General features: G+C 45.5%; 1 long non-coding RNA gene across 3 annotated transcripts; it reads right to left on the bottom strand.

The window, feature by feature from the left end:
• Positions 1-5,490: 5,490 nt before the first annotated feature.
• On the bottom strand, positions 5,491-16,609 carry LOC125940029 (uncharacterized). Of its 3 annotated transcripts, none has more exons than XR_007463250.1 (4): positions 16,460-16,609; positions 10,920-11,050; positions 10,762-10,841; positions 5,491-5,590 (listed from the first exon to the last, which is right to left on the bottom strand). It is a non-coding gene; the product is annotated as an uncharacterized LOC125940029 (long non-coding RNA). The 3 variants fall into 3 exon arrangements; XR_007463249.1 differs by having other exon boundaries at positions 16,401-16,528; XR_007463251.1 differs by lacking the exon at positions 16,460-16,609 and adding an exon at positions 14,833-14,969.
• Positions 16,610-22,765: the final 6,156 nt, after the last annotated feature.

The following is a 22,765-nucleotide window of genomic DNA, read 5'->3' as shown; positions in this document are numbered from 1 at the left end:
AAATTTTCGTAAAGCCTATAATTTTGAACACCCAGTATATACAGGGTGTCCCAACTTTCTTGCACCGACACTTAAATATAGGCAAATGCCACGTAGCTGGACAGAACCAAGGTAATGTTGTTTGCCGTCGCTTACAGATACTCAATTTTTTGCATTAGATAACTAATTAGATAATCATTATAATTAATAATTATTAATCAATTAATAATAAATAATTAGCTTCTCAGATATTATATTTAGCTGAAAAGTGTCAATCAGAAAATTATAGAGCAACAGGAAAAACTCCCGATACAGCTTTCTGTTGCCCAATACGTGGTACATAAAAGTGTTTTTCCGAGCGTGAAAGAAGCCCGCGGATACACGCATAGTGCCTCGAGCGGCTAGTTGTGCGGCAATTTTGCGTGTATTCGCGGGCTTCTTTCACGCTAGAAAAAAAAGAAAAAGAAAGAAAATCAATTTTATGTTGCACGTATTGAGCAATAGAAAGCTGTATCGGGAGTTTTTAGTGGCAGGAGCGTCGAGTGCCATTTGTTCTTTGGACAGTACTTTCGGTTCACCTCCTGAGATGATCAAGAGGTGAAAATAAATCGAAAAAAATAGTACAGTACAAAATTCACGAATTTCATTATAGATATGATATCAGAGCATAAGTTTAGCTATAAGTTGAGTTACTGAAGTGTCTGGAATAATTAGAATTAATTAGCTGAGACGACCGGGGATGCAATCCAAGTAAATCAGAAAAATAGAAAAAAAATGGTTCAGTTCAGAATTCATGACTTTCATTATAGATATGATATCAAAGCATAAGTTTTGTTGCAAGCTGACTTGCTGAAGTGTCTGGGATAATTATAACTAATTAGCTGAGACCAGATTAAAAATAAATCAGGAAAAAAAGAAACAAAGTAGTACAGTGCAAAATCCATCGGTTTCTTTATAGACATGATATCAAAGCATAAGCTTAGTTCAAGTTGAGTTACTGAAGTGTCTGGAATAATTATAATTGATCAGAAATCACTTATTACTGTTTACCAAAGCACAGAACACCAACGCCGGGATGCGAGTGCCAAAAAGAAACACCTAAGTCAAAGTTTAAGGTTGCCTACTCTTTTAAGCATGAAATGCTTTTAGCTCCCGTTGTCGGCGATCTTCAAGTGACCTTGAGCCAAAAGCCAAAGCTGTTATCCGGGCATTCAAAACGAGAACATGCCGGCAAGTTGAAAATGAAATTTTGTCACCCGTAGGCACGAGTACAACTGTGGCATGGACGTAGAGTGCAATATAGCGTACCGTACATGCAATGCATTGTACTTGATATAAACAAACATATGAGCAAACAAAATAGTAAATGGTGTCGGCTTGACACTGGCTTTGCCACAGCATCAAAACCACTATGACTAGTTGCGAGAACAAAACGAGGTCATCCAAGCAACAGTCAAACTTGAAAAACGTCGGTCTCTGTCACAACTTTATACAACTGATAGTTATCTCCAAGAAATTACAAAAACTATTGCTTGCGCGTTCTTCCCACATGTTTCTTGACAATATCACTCAAGCTGTAACTTCTATTACGCTGAAGTTTGTCATTTCCATAGCAACGTTAAAAGGCAGATGATACAGGGCATAAGTCCGATCCTGGATGCATGCAGAAAGGGTCAAGATCTGGCACCTTTTCATTGAAGCGAAGAGGCGCCATGGCACTTGCAGCAGCGGCAGCTTCACCAAATTGAGGACTCAAGGCCGCCATCAACAACTCACTCGTGTCATCGTAGCTCCTACAACGGCGACACTTCACACCCTTTTTTTCGTTCCCCCCCACTCGGCGTTTATTTCCCACGAATATGGGTCCCGATGGAGGACGATCACACCAAAGCTCTCGAGGCATCGATCGAGACCACCACCTCACCCTAAATTGACCAAGTGTCAAGAAATGACCTGGCGTCGCCTACAGACGCATTCGTTTCCTTGCCCCCAGATCCTCTCCTACATATACCCGGAGCTAATAGACCCCCACTGTAAGCTATGTGGAGAGATCGCCACTCTCAACCACATTATCTGGGACTGCCGGAAGGACCCTCCCCCCCACTCTCTCATGGCCACTCCCTCATCCCGGGCATGGAATAATATCCTCGCCGGGACCAGCCTGGAGGATCAGCTCCGGGCCGTGGACAGAGCCGGGGAGGTGGCTGTCAGGCATGACCTGACAGACTACCTCCCCCCTTGAACGACACCTATTGTCGAATAAAGTTGTACCTACCTATCTGGGCCGATCCTGGAGGCAGTGCAGAAAGGGTCCAAGCTCAATGGCACATATCCCCTGTGGGCACGGGGACCTGTAACGCTTCCTTGAACTGCCCTTGTCATATGTGGGTCCCAAGAGACAAAGTTAACAGCCCTTCCTCTGTCGAGAAAATGGAGTACTGACTATTGATATGTTGTTGGCATATTGTTGAGGAATTGCTGACACAATATCCTTTCAATAATGCCTCAATAGTTATTGAACGTACACAACAATACCTCAACAATAATGTTGTTGAGCGCTTCACAACAGTAAAGTCATTGACTAATTGTTGTTGACATATTGTTGAATAATGTTGAGTATTATTGAGAAGTGTTGAGCAATATTGACATTGAATATATATCTGAAAGCAAAGCTTGTCGCCGTAAGCATCTTACGTAAGCAAAGGCATATCGTACGTAAGCAAAGCTTGTCGTCCGATTCTAATAAGCGAAGCTTATCGTCCGATTCTAGCATGCTGATTCTAGCGTGACGGCTTCCGAAGCCCAGGCGAAACGTCAGAGAAGAGCCGCCGACCCTGAATTTAGGGCAATCGAAGCGGAACGCCTGCGGCAGCGTCGTCTTGCCTCAAGCTCCCCCAGTTACGACTCGAGAGATAGGCATTTGGTTCAAGTTATGTGACACTATATATATTTAGTGGTGATTAAGTGAACAATAAAACAATATATATGTGTAAAACACATACACGTCTACATGTGTGTGTTTCAGATATATATTTAATGTCAATATTGCTCAAAATTCTCAATAGTACTCAACATTATTCAACAATATGTCAACAACAATTAGTCAATGACTGTACTGTTGTGAAGCGCTCAACAACTTTATTGTTGATGTATTGTTGTGTACGTTCAATAACTATTGATACATTATTGAAAGGATATTGTGTCAACAATTCCTCAACAATATGCCAACAACATTTCAATAGTCATTTTTATAAGGGAATGCACTGCGCTGCCTACATTGTGCTTTAGAGCACTTCCCTGACCGTGTGGATTCCACACTGGAGCTCTTGTCTAACGAGTTTGTGTCACTTCGGACTACTTCTGCAAGAGCTACTTTCGCGACGTACTCTCTGAATAACTGTGTCAAATCGTCCACAGCTGGCCTAGCTGCTTCTCTAGCATTTCACTGGCAAAGTATTTCGTCGCGCTCAATCATGTCCCCATTAACGGGCTCCTCAACAACTAGGCCACGGTCTACGTATCTGGAATCACCTATGAACGTACATTTATGCTCATAGGAATTCCTCTTCCTCTCTTCCTACCATTGGTAGAACCGTGCGTGCTGCATCTTCGAACCTTCCGTGTGCCACTTGTATAGGTGCCTGACATTTCTGCTGCTCCACTTCAAAACCCTGTTCCAATCTTTCAATCTCTTGAGTAAAAGCTTCTATCTCTTCATTTTGTTGCCTAATCCAAGTCCTGTCTTTTGAACTCTTTCTCATGCTTAATTGCTTCCTGTTCCTGTTGTTTTAGAATTAGGTTGCCGAAGTATTCAAAGTATTCCTCATCACTGTTGCTTTCTAAAATGGCTCTAATTTCATCTTCTAACCTATCCTCATCTACTTCTACGTCGAGCTCTTCACATAATCGCAACAAGTTAGCTTTCGTCAAACTCATGGGATCCATGGTCACTACTTTAGGAATTAGGCCGCACAAATTACCGCGCAAGTAAAAAAAAAGCTACCAGCGGTTCAATTCTATTTTCCCAAGAGAACTTGAAGGCTGGAAAATATAGCAGAAACCAAATATCTATCCACCGCAGTAGCACCCCGTCCCTAAGTTCCCCACCACATCGAATCAGTTGGATGAAGACGTAAATCCTGAGTCGCGTTTAACTGATTAGCATTCTGGTAGGTCTCTACGTCCCAATTACTCCTACACAAGTATGAGGTATGGCTTCAGTAGCCGGTTCAGATCTATGCTGAAAGCTGCTTTCTGTTGAGACACGCTACAACGACAGTATCATTATAGGCAGTTGTGTAAGTTAAATTGGTTTTCAACGAATCTAGGCTAAACGATCCGATGACGCAAACGCATCCAGTTGCTCGCCAACCAGTTGTTGGCGATTGACGGTGGAAGCAGGTTTGATGTTCCCGCTGTCATACAGTCGCTCGTGAATCAGTTGCTGGCGACTGGCGTTGCGGCAGGTTACATCTTGCGGCTGTCATCGAGTTATTCGCGAACCAGAAGTTGGTCATTGGCATTGGCTAGGATCCATCTCACTGTTGCCATCCGTTTGTTGGGACTCTGGGTAGAGTTTATAGCCCGGTGATACTTCAGCCATAGGGATGAGTACGTCCGGCGAGTAGGAGGGAGCGAAAAACGGTTTATTCTACAATAGTACAGACACTCCAGCTATATAAGCCCAGTTCATGCAGGAGCACTTTGACTGTCTGCCTCACTGCATGTCGGAGAACATATCAGAACACGTCAGGACCCCGCAAGACACCAAATGTTTCCGCTAATAAAGAAATATTCTTCCCTGGGTGACCAGACTAGGGAAACTGATCACTGTGTCTCAGCCAGTCACAGTCGTCGGCCGTTCGCATTATCCCGACCATGACGTGGCACCGTTCCGCTGGCCCCCGCCACCAATGTTGCACGCTCGCTCTCGCATTCGCCGCAACTGCTTGGCCATGTGAGAAACCGAGATCCTCGCCGTTCCCATGGTATAGTAATTCCAGGAAGTTGGCCCCTCGCATCAATCAGTGTCATTTCGGTGATGGTCAGCTGGTCATGGTCGGTGTCAGGCAGTGCCGCCGTCTGGACGGCGCTGATGAAAGGGGCTGCCCCGGGGGCAACACACAAAGAATGCGCGTTGCTGTCCGGAGACGTAACACTACCGAAACGCTCATGGTCGGCGCTCGTTAGGGCCACGATGCAGTACTTCGCTTCACAGCACCTAGTTGGCGCCGTCACATCCGTTACATGCGTTGCCGGTAATAACTCGTGAAACCCGCCATAAAACACTTTCGTGCTAAAAAAAGAAAGGAAAAGAAAGAAAAAAAAACAAGGGGAAGATCATTTGTATACGGTATACACTAATGACCTTTATAGGATTACGCATATTGCTCTAAAGTGAGGCCCCTTAGCCGTGAAATATTGTTATTGCTTACGCTTGCCGACGACTGCAGGCAGAAGCTTCTAAGGCTACGCTTTCCCTCTCGTAGAATAATTTATTGTTGTCGAGAATACTTACCTCCACGTGATTCCACAGGTGCTGTGAGAAATATACCGCACGTTTCTTTCGCATCTTCCTTCACTAATAGTTCTATTCCCAAAGGTACGTGATCTATAAGAAGTAAATAAATATTTGAGCAAGATGTATGAAACAGTACGGGGCGTAGTTGGGGGTTAATGGTGCATGCGCAATTAGGCTCAGTGCGGGAAGCCACTTGTCACGACAAAGTAAGCAATCTAAAGTCATTTAGACCAGCGTTCGTCGAAGTATATATATTCCCTGATGAAGGCCGGACTCCGGCCGAAACGTAGGAAATAAAGTATCGTTTATTTCGTATGTGCGTCCTCAACCTACAAGTTCCTGTTGAACTACCGGATCCTCACTTCACACACACAAACACACACACACACACACACACACACACACACACACACACACACACACACACACACACATATATATATATATATATATATATATATATGTGTGTGTGTGTGTGTGTGTGTGTGTATGCAGGGTGTTTCAGTGAACACTTTCAATATTTATTTAAGGTTGCCTGTGGCAGATAGCCCAATTCTAGTTAATGAGCTGGTCTACTCGAAGAGGTGGACATTACCTGCACAAAAAATTGAAATGCATAATCGACTAATCATCAAAAATTCACTAATTAGGTTTTTAACTAATTACCTGATTGTCCATATTGCAATTTACAAATTCTAACCGGGAAGTTCGCAAGGCGGATCCAATTGGAACGAATTCTAGGGATGGAATCAGCTTCGAGATAATAATTCTCGAACTTTGCGGAAAAATGCATTGGCGTTACAGTTAATTTTGTGCCTCAATGCATAAAGCAACGTTTTGTTAAGAAACTAACTGGAACGCCAATGCATTTCTCCGCCAAATTCCGGAATTATAATCTCGAAACTGTTATCATCCCGAGAATTCGTTCCAAGTGGATCCGCCTTGCAAACTCCACGGCTACAATTTGTAAATTGCAATATAGGCCATCAGGTAATTAGTTAAAAACCTAATTTGTGAATTTCCATTAATTATTCGATTATGCATCTCAGTTTATTGTGCAAGTAATGTCCACCTTTTCGAGTAGACCCGCTCATAAATTAGAATTGTGCAATCTGCCACAGGCAACCTTTAAAGAATTTTGAAACACCCGGTATACCTGAAACACCTGAAACACCCGGTATATATGTAAATACGTCGACAAAGGCTGGTGTGCATATATATACAGGTTGTTTCACTTAATTTTAGCCAAGCATTAAAGATATGCGAATGCTACGTAGCTGAACCGAACCAAGGTAATGTTGCTTGCTGTCACTTGGAGATCCTCAGATAATTTTTTGCAGTCCGCTTACTTAGGTAATTAGTATTGATTAATAATAAACTTCACAATTATTATAATTAGATAAAAAGTGTCAATGAGAAAATTGTAGAACGACATGAAAAACTCCAGATGCAGCTTTCTGGTGCGCAATACGTGCTCTCCGAGCGTGAAAGATTCCCGCGAATACACGCAAAGTGCGTCGAACGGCCGCTCGAGCGGCGATATTGCGTGTATTCGCGGGCTTATGTATAGGTATGTGTACACAGGGTGTTTTCGTAGAGAATACAGATTTTTGACACAAAACCTATAAACGCAGCGAAAGTGGTGTTCTTGCAGACGTTTTCCTAGGCGAGGTGGACATGCTTTGCCGCTAACAACGCGAGCGTCAGAATACTAATTAACTATTCAAAAATTACTTTTTACAGCTAAGCTGTTATAGGCTAGGTTCCAGGAGATTGCGCCCGTAGGAAACCGGAAGTGTAGTGCACAACAATTTCAGACACATCGCGCAACCTTGTGGAGCCGTATGAAAACGCAGGGTTGGCGGTGTTTTCAAACTAAGGATTGTAAGAAAGTGTGCATTATACCGCGGTTTTCACCGAATCTTACGTTTGCTTCTTCATTACGTGACGTAGCTCACCCTGGTGACCACGTGAGCAGGTTAGCGCTTCTGTGCGCACCTCGATTGGTGTAGCCGTCTTTAATAAAACGCTTTGACGGTTCGGTGATCGCGAATGTGTACGTTCCCACTGCAACGCCTACGAAAGACATAGAAACGTTCGTGATAGACGTGTTCGGTTGAGTGATGCCCAACGACGATACACCAATTCTCATCGTGAGGGCAATATTCCCTACAGCATACCCGCCATAGTCACCGCTTCGCTTTTCACAGTAGCGGAAGGGCTCTTAATTTTTTTTTTTTTGTTAGTGCTTTAGGGGCCATTGTTTAAATGTCTTATTTGAAGGCGGTCACATTTAATGCCCGAGAACAAGTTAAGGACTGCTCAAGGAGTGATGGAACGAAAACGGTTAGGCGTAATGTTAAGAGGCAGGAAGAGAGTGGTGTCGATCAGAGAGCAACCGGGGATAGCCTATATTTTACTTCAAATTATAGGATAAAAAATGCAGCTGGGCAGGCCATGCAGTGCATACGGTAGATGACCTGTGGAGCATTGGAGTTACAGAATAGGTGCCAAGAAAGGGAAGCGCAGTCGAGGATGGCAGAAAATTAGGTGGGGTGATGAATTCACAAAATTTGCAGGCGCACGTTCGCATCAGCTTGCTCAAAACATGAGTAATTGGAAAATGCAGGAGAGGTCTTGGTCCTGCAGTGCAGGACCAAGGCCTCTTGTCGAAACGTTGTCGTCCACTTATCGAACGTTGGCTGCTGCTCTCACCTTTGTCTAGTGTGGCTCATCGTCTTGAATTTCCATCTCCCGCATTCCCCGTGTTTTCTCTGGCGCTCAGGAGTACTTATTTCCAGATAAGACGTCACATTTGAGCTATGTTCAGGCAGATGATCGAGTCGTTTTTGACTAAAACAGCCGGAGCGTGAATTGCTTCTGGAGACGATGCAGAAATTATGATAAATCTGGTCTGGTAAGGTACCAGGTCCTTCTAATAGGAGGAGCTGATATCTAATGTTGCCTAAGCGACAGAGTGCTATTACTGCATGGCTCTGGCATAACCAGCTCTGCATGATGACATTAGGTTTTTTATTTGGGGGGTGGGGGGGTCTTGTGACTCAGATACGGGGGCGGCCGGTTGTGTCTGGACATGTAGCCTGAATTATTATTGTCGCCATTATTGGGGATGCTACACTTGGCGCCCCACTGCCGGTGCGCGGCGTGGCTCCTCTAAGCCTAGTTGCCCGGCCCGGTCTCTGGGCGCCAAACAATGGTTGAAACACAGGCGCTAACGAACAGTTTTAAATGCGAAGTTTTTTCTTGGCAAACATTTGCACTTAATCAGTACCTATCTATCTCTTTATCTAGCCGCCTACGTCTTTGTGCTCTCATGATCGTTTCGTAAACTTGGTGTGTACCAAAATTGGCACAGTATTACAAGAGCGTATGACGAACATAAATGATAGGTCATGACCTAAATGTCATGACATGCATGTCATGCAGGTCATGACAATGACCCCGCGAAAAAAGATGAACACTCAAAAGCCGCTAAATGGTTCCGACGTGGATACAAAGTGAAAGAAACACTAAAGGATGATGGTAGATGTCATGGTCATGAGCATGACTCAGCAAAAATGACAATGACTCAGCATAAAAAGAATAACACTCAAGATCCACTGAAATAGGTTCGGACGTGGGTACTAAGTGAAGGAAACACTAAAGGATAATGGTAGAAGTCATAATCATGACGATACTCTGCAAAAATGCTATTGTCTCAGCGAAAGACGCATAACACTCAAAAACTAATTGAAGGGGTTCGGACGTAGGGACTAATTGAAGTAAACACTAAAGTGTCATGGTAGAAGTAATAGTCATGAGCATGACTGGGCAAAAATGACAATGACTGGGCATAAAATAATAACACTCAAAAACCACTGAAATGGGTTCGGACGTGGGTACTAAGTGAAGGAAAAGGCTAAAGTTTGATGGTCGAAGTCATAGTCATTAGCATGACGGGTGAAAACGCGTTTCAAAATTACGAAACCTCGCACAGAGAGTTGTTGCTGACCTGACTGGTCGTGGCGTATATTCACAGAGGAAGGTTGGGCATGACTCGAGTAGGTATATTAACTGGATGAAGGATAGGTGAATTGAAAATATGGAAGTTAAACTTTAAAATTTGGGTGTAATGAAAAACGTTCTCTAGAAAAAAATATAATCAAAACAAAACCACGACTTAAAAAGAAAAAACATCTATAGTGAGGTGGAAGGGAGGATAATCAGTAAAGCAATGTAATTCATTAGATTCAGCGAAGGAGTTCTGCACTGCCAAGTAAATATTTCTATTGTTGAATACAATAATAAAGGCTCCGAAACATACGGTAACAGGCAGAGATATTGCTTCTTCAATATTGCGAAATGAAGTTTGCAGTCTTTTGCTTATTGCGAAAAAAAAAACGCATTGAAGACAATATTAAATGATCTGTTGAGGCAACGTCGAAATCAGAACACCGGCATTGTCATTTCCCTGAGGTTTCTCATTAGGCTTCTAAATAGTCTGAAACCTCTACATAATTTCTACTCTACATAAGAAAAAAATACTGTCATAAATGTTCTGGGGTGCTCGGATGACTGACACCCTCATAAAAATGAGCAACTTGAGTCAAGAGACACAAGGAAAATAATTAGGAAAGTGCATTTACAATTTGTGCGTTTTTATTATCTCTTCTAACATTCTCATAAGGAAGGTCAGTGGCATATGTTAAATAGATTTCTTTAGCATTTATGGCAAACACGGGCCTTTGGAACCTTGTGTGGTTTCTGCAGCAAAACGAAAATACAGGGTGTTCACCAAGCACGAATAGAGAGACTTCGCAGGCATTTCATACGACGGTGCACTTAACATATGTGTAGTTCATTCTCGCAATACAAATAGTTTATGAATGCATGGCCTCTAACGAGAAGACACACTAAAGTATATTATCACATCCCGCAACTTCTTCCTGATCTAATTTTCTTACCCTCATATTTATTCAGGTATTCGTACAAACATGTGGCAAAATGCTTGCCAGCATCTCACTTATCCCTTGGACTTATGAGGACTGGAAGTACCTCTTATAATCAATTCCTTCCTTGCAAGACATAGTACGTTTTGTGATATATTGGCTACTATTGAATATTTAGAAATTGTCTCTTGTTGCTTATTTATGAATTCTAAAAGTAACCTTTATTTTTCTTTTGAACTTTTGTGGTACCACTAATGGAAGCAATGAAAAATTACAACGAAAGTCAAAAAGAGATGGCCTGAGGACACTCACTTGAAGAGAGATTCATACTATTCGGGCCAGGCTTCCGCGTCCGATTCAAAAATTTACCTCTAATTTTTAGGGTATTGTTGCTGTGGGCAGAAAAGATTACGATAGCAGATTTTAGGCACATTCACTTGGGCCTGTATTCACGTTGAGAAAAGTGTTACCTTTTATTGTCTTCGACATAACTTCTGCGAAACAAAGCTCTTCTCGTTGTGACATTCACTATTTTATCCACCTTGCATTCACCCTTAGATATAGCCAACACGGTCCACACACTGGTCGATGTGTTCAAAAACTGCAAATGTCACGGAGGAGCAGCTCGAATTATTTCAACGACAATGAAGGGTAATTAGAAAACTTTCGAGCATAAAGACACATGCAGCTATCAGTAAATAGCGCTCTTTCCGCATATTGAATTTACATCTTGTTGTTACATATGTCTGCACGGTATTTCACGTATTGTTTTAAATTGCGTTGATACATCAAGACAGGGATAAGAACATCTTTGAATTTCTAGGAAAGCTTTCATAGGCATATATAAAGAACAACATGATCTCAGCGCAAGTATTTTATACCATACTAGAGTTTGGAAAAGGTTGCGCAGAAAAAGGAATACCTGTGCAACGAACCAATCGGCAGTCGCTGCACCCGTCATATACGTCACTTAACACGTAGAGCATCAGAATCTCTAGGAACATGTTCCGAGGGCTGCGGTGGCATTCCCCCGCTCTACTGACATTTATTTGAGACTTCGAAAAAAGGAAAGGGTAGCGCAATCTTATGCAGCCCTTGAGGGAGCACGGCTCAGCGCCAGTGAACAGAAACGCAGCGGGCGCAGAGCGCGCTAAACCCTTTTCCTCCACCGCCGGAAGCGAAACGGCTCTGATTGGCTGCGCACGTGGCGTGAGCGCGCGCCTACGCAGATGGCACCGCGTGCCTCATGACTCACGCTCCAGCGCCAGCGAGCCGCCGCTAGAGCCGGAGCTTTAGCCGACGTAATTTTAGCGTTACATCGCCGGTGCAGGCTTGCGTATACAAGCTTCGCTTGAAAAAGTAAACTTCACCGTACAAATCTGACACTTAACCACTTGCTACAAATTAGGGACTAAGCGTTGACCCTGATAAGGCCAAAGCCACACGAGAAATGCCACCGCCCAATGATGTCTACGGCATTCAACGCTTTTGTGGTAGTGGTCAACTGACTTCACACGTTTCCTACCAAGAATCTAAAAAGGAACCAAGCCACTGAGGAAGCTAACAGTCAAAGGTGAAGCGTGCGACTGGAAGGATTAACACGCCAGGGCATTTCAAGAAGCCAAAAACCTTCTTGCTGAAGCAGAAGTATTGGCATATTATGACCCATAGAAACCACTTGTAGTGCAGTGCGAATGCCAGCGAAAGCGGTTTAGAAGCTGCGCTCCTACAATAGGAAGAGCGAATTGCATTTCCAAGCAGCACACTCACTTCTATTGAAGTGCGATATGCGCAGATAAAGAAAGAGATGCTTGCTATTGTATTCTCACTATGCAAATTCTATAGTATATTTTTGAGAGACACAAAACTGTGCTGACTGACCACAAGCCACTGCTAACAATCATGAGGAAACAGCTTGATCAACTTCAAAAAAAAAAATCACCAGTACGGACGCCTTTCTTACTGTTTCAAATTTCATTACTTATTACAGTTAGCTGGAGTTAAGTCCTAAGCTCGGTTTGAGTGGTGAAGTAAATTTTATGCGTAAGTGTGAAATCACCCTTTGAGCAAAATGCAGCTCCACTAACGTGGAACCTGGGGACGTTCAAAGCATGCAGTGATGCACCGCGTATTGGGCTCATACTGTGACGTCCCAGACACCCTGCAACACATGGTCCAGGATTGCCCACTGCGTGACACATCCCCAGACCCCAGCTCACAAGCTCAACAAGACGACACAAGACACGAGAAGCAACCCAACTCAGCGCACTTCTCTACCACCACTGAAACGTGGGAGGCGAAGCTTTCTTTTAACGACCTGGACGATCAACGCAGTCTTGGCGCCCGGGCCAAGGAGGCAGCCCAAGCCAGAGGGTTCCTGGAATAAGGAATCCTCCCACCTAGGGTGAACGGGGTCCTGACTCGGATTACCGTTTCGGAAAATAAAAGTTTATTTCTCTCTCTCTCTCTGTATGCTGGAATGATGATCGGCAACGCAGCCAGCTGTGGAAGACGACGAGAACGGGAGCGCTCGGCAGGCGGGACGCTGAGCGCGTGCCGAGCGCGAGCACGAGCTACTTGCTTGCCGTGACTACGACGACGACGACCACAGGAGACGCCGACAGCCCAGGCGCATAAGGTGCTTCGCACCTAATAATAGTACACTTCACACCTTTAGCAGAAGCTCTTTCAGGCTAGCGCGAGTATGGCCAGACGCCCTACATGCTTGCTTGTTTCGATTAAATACACATGTCTGTCCCTAGCAGTAACTTGGAAGTTGCCCACAGGTAGGTAAATATTTAATAACGGCAGGTACCATGTGCGTCTTGTACACAAGGCGACAATAAAGTGAACTTGGATGGGAGTGATGAGCACTGTTGACGCTGCACAAAAAGCTCTAACAATCTGTAACAAATGATCTCTAACAGATTCTTTGCTGACCTACCGAAGGAACCACCAGAGCGTAATTAAACACAAGATATACGCAACACCCAAATATATGTTTTTTGTTATAGAGGCAATATTTCAATTTAGCTCTTTCGACTTCCATTTGTAGCCAAAGGCCACTGTAAAATCAACAAATCCATCTTTTTGAATGACAATGATTTGATACCTGGCGCTGGCAATCGGCCAACTGGCAGGGGTGCCTAGCGAAACGGAGCCTAGGTGGGCTAAATAAGGAGATTTTGCCGGGCACTGGGTAGAATTCCATGTGTGTTCTGCTTTTGTAAACTGCGGCGTGAGCATTACAGCACTTATTTTACCAATGAAGCTGCTTAAGCAGGGTGTAATGTGACTGCTGAATCCAAAAATGTTGGCCGATCTAAGCGGCAGTGCAGAAAGAGTCCAAGCCCAATAGCACATACCCCTGTGAACTAGCCAAGCTGAGCCTGGCCAAGTCTAGCTAAGCATGGTTAGGACTACTTAAGCTTAGTCAGTCATCGACACGCTGTAGGTCGTGATTGGTATCCTACCCGGACCGAATTGTCCCAATTTTTCTTTTCAAAGCCGTTATTTATTTTTTACAGGAACCTCCCTGAAAAATTTGACGTCTATCCGAGCATTTTATGTGTTTTGGCTCTTTGCGCGGTCGGCCATTTTCGATACCATCACTAGCGCCGCCGACGACAACGCCGGAATTTCGCAAAGATGGGGCCCATAATGCTTTCGCATTAAAAAGTCGCAGTTTCGCCGGAAAGGCGAAGCATGGATTGCAATAGCAAATTAGTATACAGCTATACGAATTAAGGATAGTAGTTTTATCGACCATATGCACTCGTAAATATTCACTTTCAAACTAAATTACCAAGCATGGTGTCATGCGCACACACGCAAACATGAAACCAGTTCACTCGACGACCGTGCACGCTCGCTGTCAGGACGCAGGAGTTAGAAGCGTGGCAGCAGCAGTGAGCGAATTGACCTTCGGGCTGCCCCTCTCTTCAGCGCGAGATCAGCGGCAAGAGCACAGCGCATACGAAGCTATACGTAACACTCGCCGACTCTGTCCCCATGGCAAATAGAGACGTCGCGGGCGCGCCGTACGCAGCCGCCACCGCAGCCGCCACCACCCCACTGCACCGAATACACTCTAAATGGCCACGACCTTGATTTATTATTTAGAGATAATTTCTTAAAGATCGCCGAACAGCACTGTAGTCAAATAAAGCTATAGGCTTTGTAAGTAATTTGGCTTTGAGAACATGGCGGAGCACATTTAGCCTCTTAGACAATAAGTAATGGTTCGAGAAAGAAATGTTGAGAGGATATGGGTAGAAAATCGTGCTACAAATGCTCATTACACCAAAAGTTTGCCACATATGCTGAAGACATGGAATGTCTGTCTTAACCTGTATAAAAAGTTCCTATATATATATAACTCACTTTTCTTAGGTCGTAACTCTCTGTAGACGTTAGCTTTGGCCAAAAATTTTTATCCGCTGCTGCATTTACCCAAAGAATTGCAAGTGTGCGAAGTAAACTGTAGATCATGCTGACTAGCCGCTAGCAGAGTGCTAGACTTGCCAATGGGTTTATATTTAAGATGGCCCATACAAAAAGGATACCTACGTTACACAGATGGCATATGTCTAATGGCACATGTCTAATGCATATGAAGTTTCCACATGAGTGATGGCGTTTCCACGAATACTGTATATGTCTGCGATGAAGCGATGCGCTAGTTTTGGTTATTTTAATTTTTCTATTGAATTCGTACGTATGCTATGGTTGTGAAAAAAAAAACATGCCAGAAACATGCATTGCAGCAATACAGTAGCACTCGCTATAGGGCATCAGCACAATCGACAAGTGCGTCGTTGGTGCTGCGTCGTATGCTGTTTGAAATGGCGTTCGATATAGAGCAACAAACCATCCGCCGCGGACGCCTAAACTCTTGTTTGATACAAGCAAATTTGTTGTTGTGGTCTTCATTCTAGTACAGTTTCCAAAGACTATAAGCGATAATAATGCGACCTGAATTTAATCAATGCTTTGTTATATAAATCATTTTGTCGTGGAGGCATTCGACCGTGCAAATTGAATTTCATGCGAGCCTTTCCAAACTCTTCACTGCATCCGACCTCGGTATTTTTATAGTCGTCAGTATATGCCAAGAGTGTTCTTCTATGCTGCTCCAGCTCCACCGTCGTCGGCGTCCAGTTGTGCGTACCGACGGCCGGGTATGGCATCGCTGTTGGGTTTTCTAAGCCATTTCACTGCTACTCCGGGATTACTCGGGAACCAACCCTCGCTTTACCTCTGGCACTCGCTGTTATTCGTGTTTACAGCGAAGCAGTGTTCCTGTACACCCTATGCATTTGTCGTGTCCGTGGGTAAAAACTCAAGCTATCAGCGCGAGACGCGCAACGCGTGCACCGCTAGGTTCCTTGTAACGCCACCAGATGGGGCACGCCACCGCGCCCTACTGCAGCGGCGGCGCCGACCGCGCGCAGAAAAAAAAAAAAAGAGCCAGTAATGTCGCTTTGCGCATAGCGTTCGTCGCAAGCGTTTCCATGTAAAGATTACGGTTGCACAAGCTGCAGTTACCGGGAAGCGGCAACTGTAGCATACGAAGCAGCGAGTGACGTTGCTACAATTTTGTATGTAAGAAAAAAACCTGCCTAGCAACTGATTTGTGTTGTGACAGTGCTATGGAAAGGCCACGTATATTGAGGACTCCTGAATAGCAGCGTGAATACGATGCGGGGCGAAAGTGTGGTTAAGTGCATTTTTTTGTCTCTGGTCCGCTCTGTGGTGGTGCAGGATGTAGCGGCGCAAGCCAAGAAGCAGGCCGTTGAAACGACTCAGACTAATAATTAGGTAAATTACATACGACTAATTTCAAGCGACGTCGCAAAGGGTAATCCTTCTAGGTGTCATTTACAGCTTGGCTGTCCCACTTCTTTCACAGCGTGGATGGGAGTTACATTTTTCAGAGCAAAGCTACTTACCTCTAGCCCCCGTATGCCTCCACGCATGCGTTCCCAGGGGGGTACCTTCGGCGGCTTACCTGCGCATCGGGGACACGGCGCGTGGACAGGAATGGAGACGGGTAAGGAAGAGGGGAAAGATTGTGGCTGCGGCGTTGCAGCACTGCTGACGGGTAGGGAGAGAGGGGGAACGAGTATGGTGACGGCGTCCGTGCATGTGGCCTGCGCTTCTGTGGCTATAACGTTACGCGCGTCGGTGCCAGCGCGGCTGCAGCAGATGCGAAGGTTGTGGGGTATGAGAGTGCGATACTTGCATGAAAAAGTATGAATTCATAATGCATGCTGCCTAACCAACTTCGCTGGTAATCCGTCCCCATATAATTGTTGCGGCCTCACAAATGCTTTTTTTTTTCCTTCTAAGATCTGTCGCTGCCTCTCCAGAAGCAACTCATGCAAAAAAGAAGATTGTTACATTTGCCGTCTGTGCAAAGGTTTTAACACACCCGAGCATTGTAAGTTGAATGTCTGACTGTAGATGGAGAAAATGTTAGTCCTCTGTCCCTGGAAGTCATGGCGAATCAGTTGGCAGTCCGTGCACACTTCAAGATACGAAGTTATTTATGAAACGTTTAAATATCAATCCAATGAAACCTACTATGGAGAAGCAGTTTCTATATGCAGAATTTAATGGCTGCCAAAGCGATACACGAAAACAAAATTCGCAAGGGCACCCATGGGCGTGTGGCAGTCAGTCAGCCTGTGGCAGTCAGACAATGACAAACCAATTCTGTTACTGAAAAAAAAAGAAAACCAGCAGAGGCTGATAGCGTTGAAGGAAAAAAATTCACTGACGAATACGATACTCGCTCATGCGAATTTTGAACGCGGCTGTTTCGGTGTTTTCAATTCCTGATATATTGTGGATTCTAAACGACAGGGTCCCCTCGGCACCCGCCGTGGTTGCTCAGTGGCTATGGTGTTGGGCTGCTGAGCACGAGGTCGCGGGATCGAATCCCGGCCACGGCGGCCGCATGCGAAAACACCCGTGTACTTAGATTTAGGTGCACGTTAAAGAACCCCAGGTGGTCCAAATTTCCGGAGTCCCCCACTACGGCGTGCCTCATAATCAGAACTGGTTTTGGCACGTAAAACCCTATAATTAAACAAAAGGGTCCCCTCGGCGGCGGTGCCCGTTCATCAGCAGCAGCAGACGCACATTTCCACCGGTTGCGTCACTCATTGTTCACAAAGAACGACGGGGACGCTTGGCTTGCGCTGAGCGCATTCTGTAGCGGCTGCGGCGGCGCAGGCGAAGTAGCGCATGCGCAGTGGCTCCGAAGCCCACGCCAGCGCTTTCTTTCTATATATGGTATCGGTGGACGCGCTCGCTGCATGCCTGGTCGCCGCTGTTGAGCACGTCTCGTGCGGCATTCCGCTTTTCCGTCACACTTTCACCATACTCTCCTCTTCCGCTTTCCTCTTCGCATTTTCTTCGCCATGGTCGTCTTTCATGCCCCGTTGCGCCCCGTGTTCGCTCTTCCTTCCTTCCCTGTGCTCGATCTCTCGGTTACGCCGAGGTAGCCGAGGGACGCCGACGCTCAATGGGAGAATGGGTGTCTAATGGCACGTACACACTAGCGGCAAAACGCGCGCGGCGCGCCGCCGGCGGCAAAACGCAGCAGCGGCAGGGCGGCCACACCAACCGGCGGCGCGCCGCTGCGGCAATCACGTGACAGACTAGACTCCTCTCCCCTTCTCGAACTATCCGGGAGCTCACGCGTGCAGATGATAGTGCGAAACGAGAAACAAGCGGTCGGGCGGGTCCGCATGTAACCAGTTTCCCCGCGCGCACGTCACGGAAGCGGGCCGCTCTCATTGCTCTCCTTCATCCGCGGCACGCGGCAAACCGCAAAAAAAAAGTTGCAGTGGCTTAGCTCGGCTATGCCAGGATATACGTAGCGTTAGCAAAGGTTCAGCTGATTATTCTTAGCTTTCCTGGTTGTCTAGATTGTCAAGGATTAGCTTGATTGTCATGCTTACTGCTGCTCAAATGACACACACGCGGTATACGTATTATGTGGCACATGTATATAGCCTTCTTCTGTTCATTCCTCCTACGCTCAACCGCTAATTGCCAGGCAACTACTTCGGGATCCGATGAGTCAAGCTTCTCCGTTCTTCTGTGCTGTTTAGCAGCATTTGCGCTCTCCTTCTCCATGGCTATACCACACTGGAAAACGCCAGTCAGAGGCGCAGCGGCTCCAGCGCAGTGTCAGACGGCGACTTCACAGCGAGCGCGCGCCGGCGCCAGTGCGTCTACCACGGCTACGACGTCACTCCTCTGGAATGCGCAGACCGGCGGCGGTGAGTCGCGCGCGGCGGCGGCAGAGTGCGCGAGAGCTGCCGGCTCCGGTGCGCAAGCCGTGTGACATCACTGATCCTTGCGCATGCGCAGCACGGCTTTTGATGTGCCGCGCGAAACGGGCTTGGCTAGGCCAGTGTAGCTAACGCTACAAAATCGCTCCTGTAGCTAACGCTGCAGGAGCGATCCCTGCCGCGGCAACAAAAACCCGTTTCGCGGCTGCTTTCGCGATGCGCGTCTTGCCGCCGGCGGCGCGCCGCGCGCGTTTTTCCGCTAGTGTGTACGTGGCATAAGAGCTGCGCTCTAAAAAAATGAATTCTTTCCCATGCGCTGGTCATGCAGCTGATTCAGGGATTCGATGCAGGCTGCGTTGCTGGCTGTTGCCTAGCTGATATTTGAAATTGAGAGAGCCAGTGCCCTCGGCTTTGGTATCCGCCCCTTTGGTACCGTTGTGGAGCTTGTGGAGCTTCGTTACAAACTTATTCAGGGAGAAGTAAATGAACAGGAAATTATTACGCGGGCACCTGTTCATTTGTAAACAATGAGCTGTCAACGTAAAAGATTTAGTAATTTTAGCCAAAGCTCTTAGGACTTTGCAGTGATGCGCTACAGCAGCCTACTTCCAGAGGATTATGTGCAACTGCCTCTAGAATTATGTTTTTATATTTTGTACGTTGAATAGCAAGTCGGTCCTAGTGGGACTAATTTGTCCTTTCTCAATAACTATACACTGCGGCTAGCTCGAATTGTCACTAAAGGTGACGGCGTACTTAATAACAGCGTCAGTATGGTGAATGACTCTTGGTTAAACAGCCACCTTCATTCTGTTTGCTATTTTTTTTTACTTCGATAAATGATCAAGCACTACCTGCCTAAAATAGAAGCTTTCGTTCTTATTTCCCGACACTGATTACTAGCGTATAACGCAGTTCAAAAACTTTACTTTATTCGACCTCTGAATTTATGACTGGCACTTGCAATCTTTCATAAGCGCCAAATACTTGCCTATTTTTGCCGCGTCACCAGCAGCTACGTGGTAAGGAATGAGGAAGGAGTGATTTTAAGGACAAGAAATTATTTATTTCAAAGCAATGACTTTGACGCAAGCTCGAGATTTTAGCCTTGCATATTTTGAAAGCGGTTAGACATAAATATTCTCACGTCAAAGTTTGACGTCATGACATCTTGTCTGACGACAGCTCGCTCGTTGCAAACAGTACTGACGCAGAATGTAGAAAATTAACTCTCGATAAATGAATAAGGGTAAAGTTCGTCTGCATAAACTTCGGGTAGGTCAACGGCGCAGAGTGAAAGGTTTATGGTGACTGCACAATCTTGTTTGTCACTACCACTTCCTCAAAACCAAGACTAATTTGCCTTGACACATTATGTAGAGAAAGCCTCCAATGTCAGTAACTTTGTGCAACCACGTTGTCTTGTTACCGTAAAAATGAAAGAAAGGTTCAGGTCGCCGTCTGTGTACTGCACCGAATTTGGTCTCCAATGCAGTGATGTTGTCGATGATGGGGCCGGACAATAAAAGGCACCGCAATATGCAACGAAAAGTGCGAGCATACCGTGGTAAGCAGCGTTCCATTCCCACGCCTAAAAGTCTTTGATCTAAAAGTCTTTGAAGTAGTATACCCCGTAGCCGTTGAACTACCCCTAAGGTACTTTTTGCAGACGATTTATAGTTATAATAATTCTGGTAATTCTCAAACACATAAATGCATGACGAAAAAGTTAGGCCATATAATGGAGCCGTATAAAGCCATACAATAACCTCCATTTCTGCAAGAAAAGAGCTGGACCACTGGCAAACGAACAACAAAAGTGCCGTTTTGTACTTTATGTAGTTTTTATTGGGAGGCGAAACTATGAGTACGAAAGATTGTACGGTGTGCCGACATTAGTAAAACGACGATTTCAACACCCTTTTTTACAATGCACTGCTAGAGTACACGATGCCCAATGTTAGCGCTCCTTCCTGCCAAAATTTTGGTAGGAATATTACTGCTACTAGCATTAAGGTAATGGCGAGAAGACATATATGGGTTGAACCACCAAACTTGATCACTTGAACAAGCAAAACTTTGAGAGACGAAATTCTAAAAAAATTGCGCCCCTCGAATATGGCAATACCTTGGTGAACTCGGCAGCACGAAAACCAAATAATGACCAAACGCGGACGTCCATCTGCACTCACGTTTAAGGAGTTGGGAACTATGATTCCGCAAATGTATTACGAAATGAAGTGTAAGTTCATTGGAACCCTTTGAGTTTGATCCCTGAATCGCTAGGTAGATATAGCGAGGGATCCATACAACAGAAAACGATTAGAAGTACCACCGCACAAATTCGATAAAAAGCGTCAATGAGGAGATATTATATCGTGTACATTGTTCCTAGGGTACTATGCAGGATGCGCCGAGTTTGGCTAAACTCGGGATTTTCATGAGCTCTCGCGATGCCCCAAGATGAAAGAACAAATGGTAACAAGACAAAGTATGTCTGTCTTATATGCGCACGGGAGCAGAGGGACGTACCTTACCGCCGCAATTCAACGATGCGGAGATTACGCTGATACCAAAGCCAGGAAAAACGCCCTGCCTGGAGAACCTAAGACCCATTTCGCTTACGTCTTGCCTCGGTAAATTGATGGAACGTGTTATCTATACCCCTGTCACACGGTACGTCTAATGGCATTCGTAGCGAATGAGATTACGTATTAATGCCATTTTTGTTGCTTCTACACGGGCATGGTGAATGACATTCACTGCTAATGGCATTCGCCCATTGAATGAGTTTCCCGAACTCATTCACGCGTGACTTGTGTACTCTCGACGACAGGGGTTTGGCAAAAAATTACAAAATAGATAAGTTAAAACGAAATGTAATATATTTTCAAATAACGATCCAATGTTTACCATTGTATTGTTAACAATAAGTTGAAAAGATGTAAACAAGAAGCACGATTTGTAGGGTTTCGTTATCATAGCAGCCTGCCGATAAACATTGCCATCAATTGCGAATGCCATTTTGTTTACCTGTGCAGACTGGGAACCCAAGAGGGCAATGACATTCGGTATGAATGTCATTTACTGCAAATGACATTACATGTGCCGTGTGACAGGGGTATTAGGCAGGCTACAGGCGCATCTCGAAGAACGTCAACTGATGCCGAACACGATGTTTGGTTTTCGGCCCAACTTGTCAACACAAGACGGGCTTCTGCAGCTCAAGAAGGAAGTACTGACTGCAGCAACGCCGTGCTGCCCAAAAGCAATCCTCGCACTAGAACTAAAGGGAGCCTTTGACAACGTGGGGCACGAAGCCATACTAGCCAATCTCAGTGACACGAATTGCGGCTGACAAACGTGCAGCTACGTGAGGGCTTTTCTCACAGATCGGACAGCCACAATAGGGCTGGGAAATGTGAGGTCACAGCGAATAGACACACCTAACAGAGGAACGCCACAAGGAGCAGTGCTGTCGCCGACACTTTTCAATATGGCCATCATGAAGCTCCCAGCCCTACTCGGGAAAATGACGGGGATCAGACATGCCTTGTACGCAGACATCACGATGTGGATGGTCGGAGGGTCCACAGGAGAACAACAAGAGGCATTACAGGAAGCAGTAGACGTCGTAGCAAGCTACGTGGAGACATGCAGACTGCAATGCGCGCCGGAGAATACGGAGCTCCTGATAATCGAGAAGCTCTCACGAGGACAATCGACTGCCCCGGCACTAACCATCCACCTGTGAATAGGTCCTAGAGAAATTACCAAAGTAGGCAGATTTCGGATCCTCGGCTTACACTTACAAAAGGACGGGGGTGGAGGATATGCCATACAGAAGCTACAGCACACGACCAAGCAGGTCTTGCGCATGATTCAACGAATTACCAGCAGGAAGAGGGGACTCAAGGAACAGGACCTTATACGACAAGTGCAGGCTCTGATTGTGAGCCGCATTGCATACTCGGCACCATATTTAAACTTCAGTAACGCGGAAGTGGAGG

The sequence above is a fragment of the Dermacentor silvarum genome, chromosome 9 (genome assembly GCF_013339745.2).
Source record: "Dermacentor silvarum isolate Dsil-2018 chromosome 9, BIME_Dsil_1.4, whole genome shotgun sequence".
Lineage (NCBI taxonomy): Eukaryota > Metazoa > Arthropoda > Arachnida > Ixodida > Ixodidae > Dermacentor > Dermacentor silvarum.
Note: the sequence above shows the minus strand (reverse complement) of the source record. Positions and strands in the feature narration are given on the sequence as shown.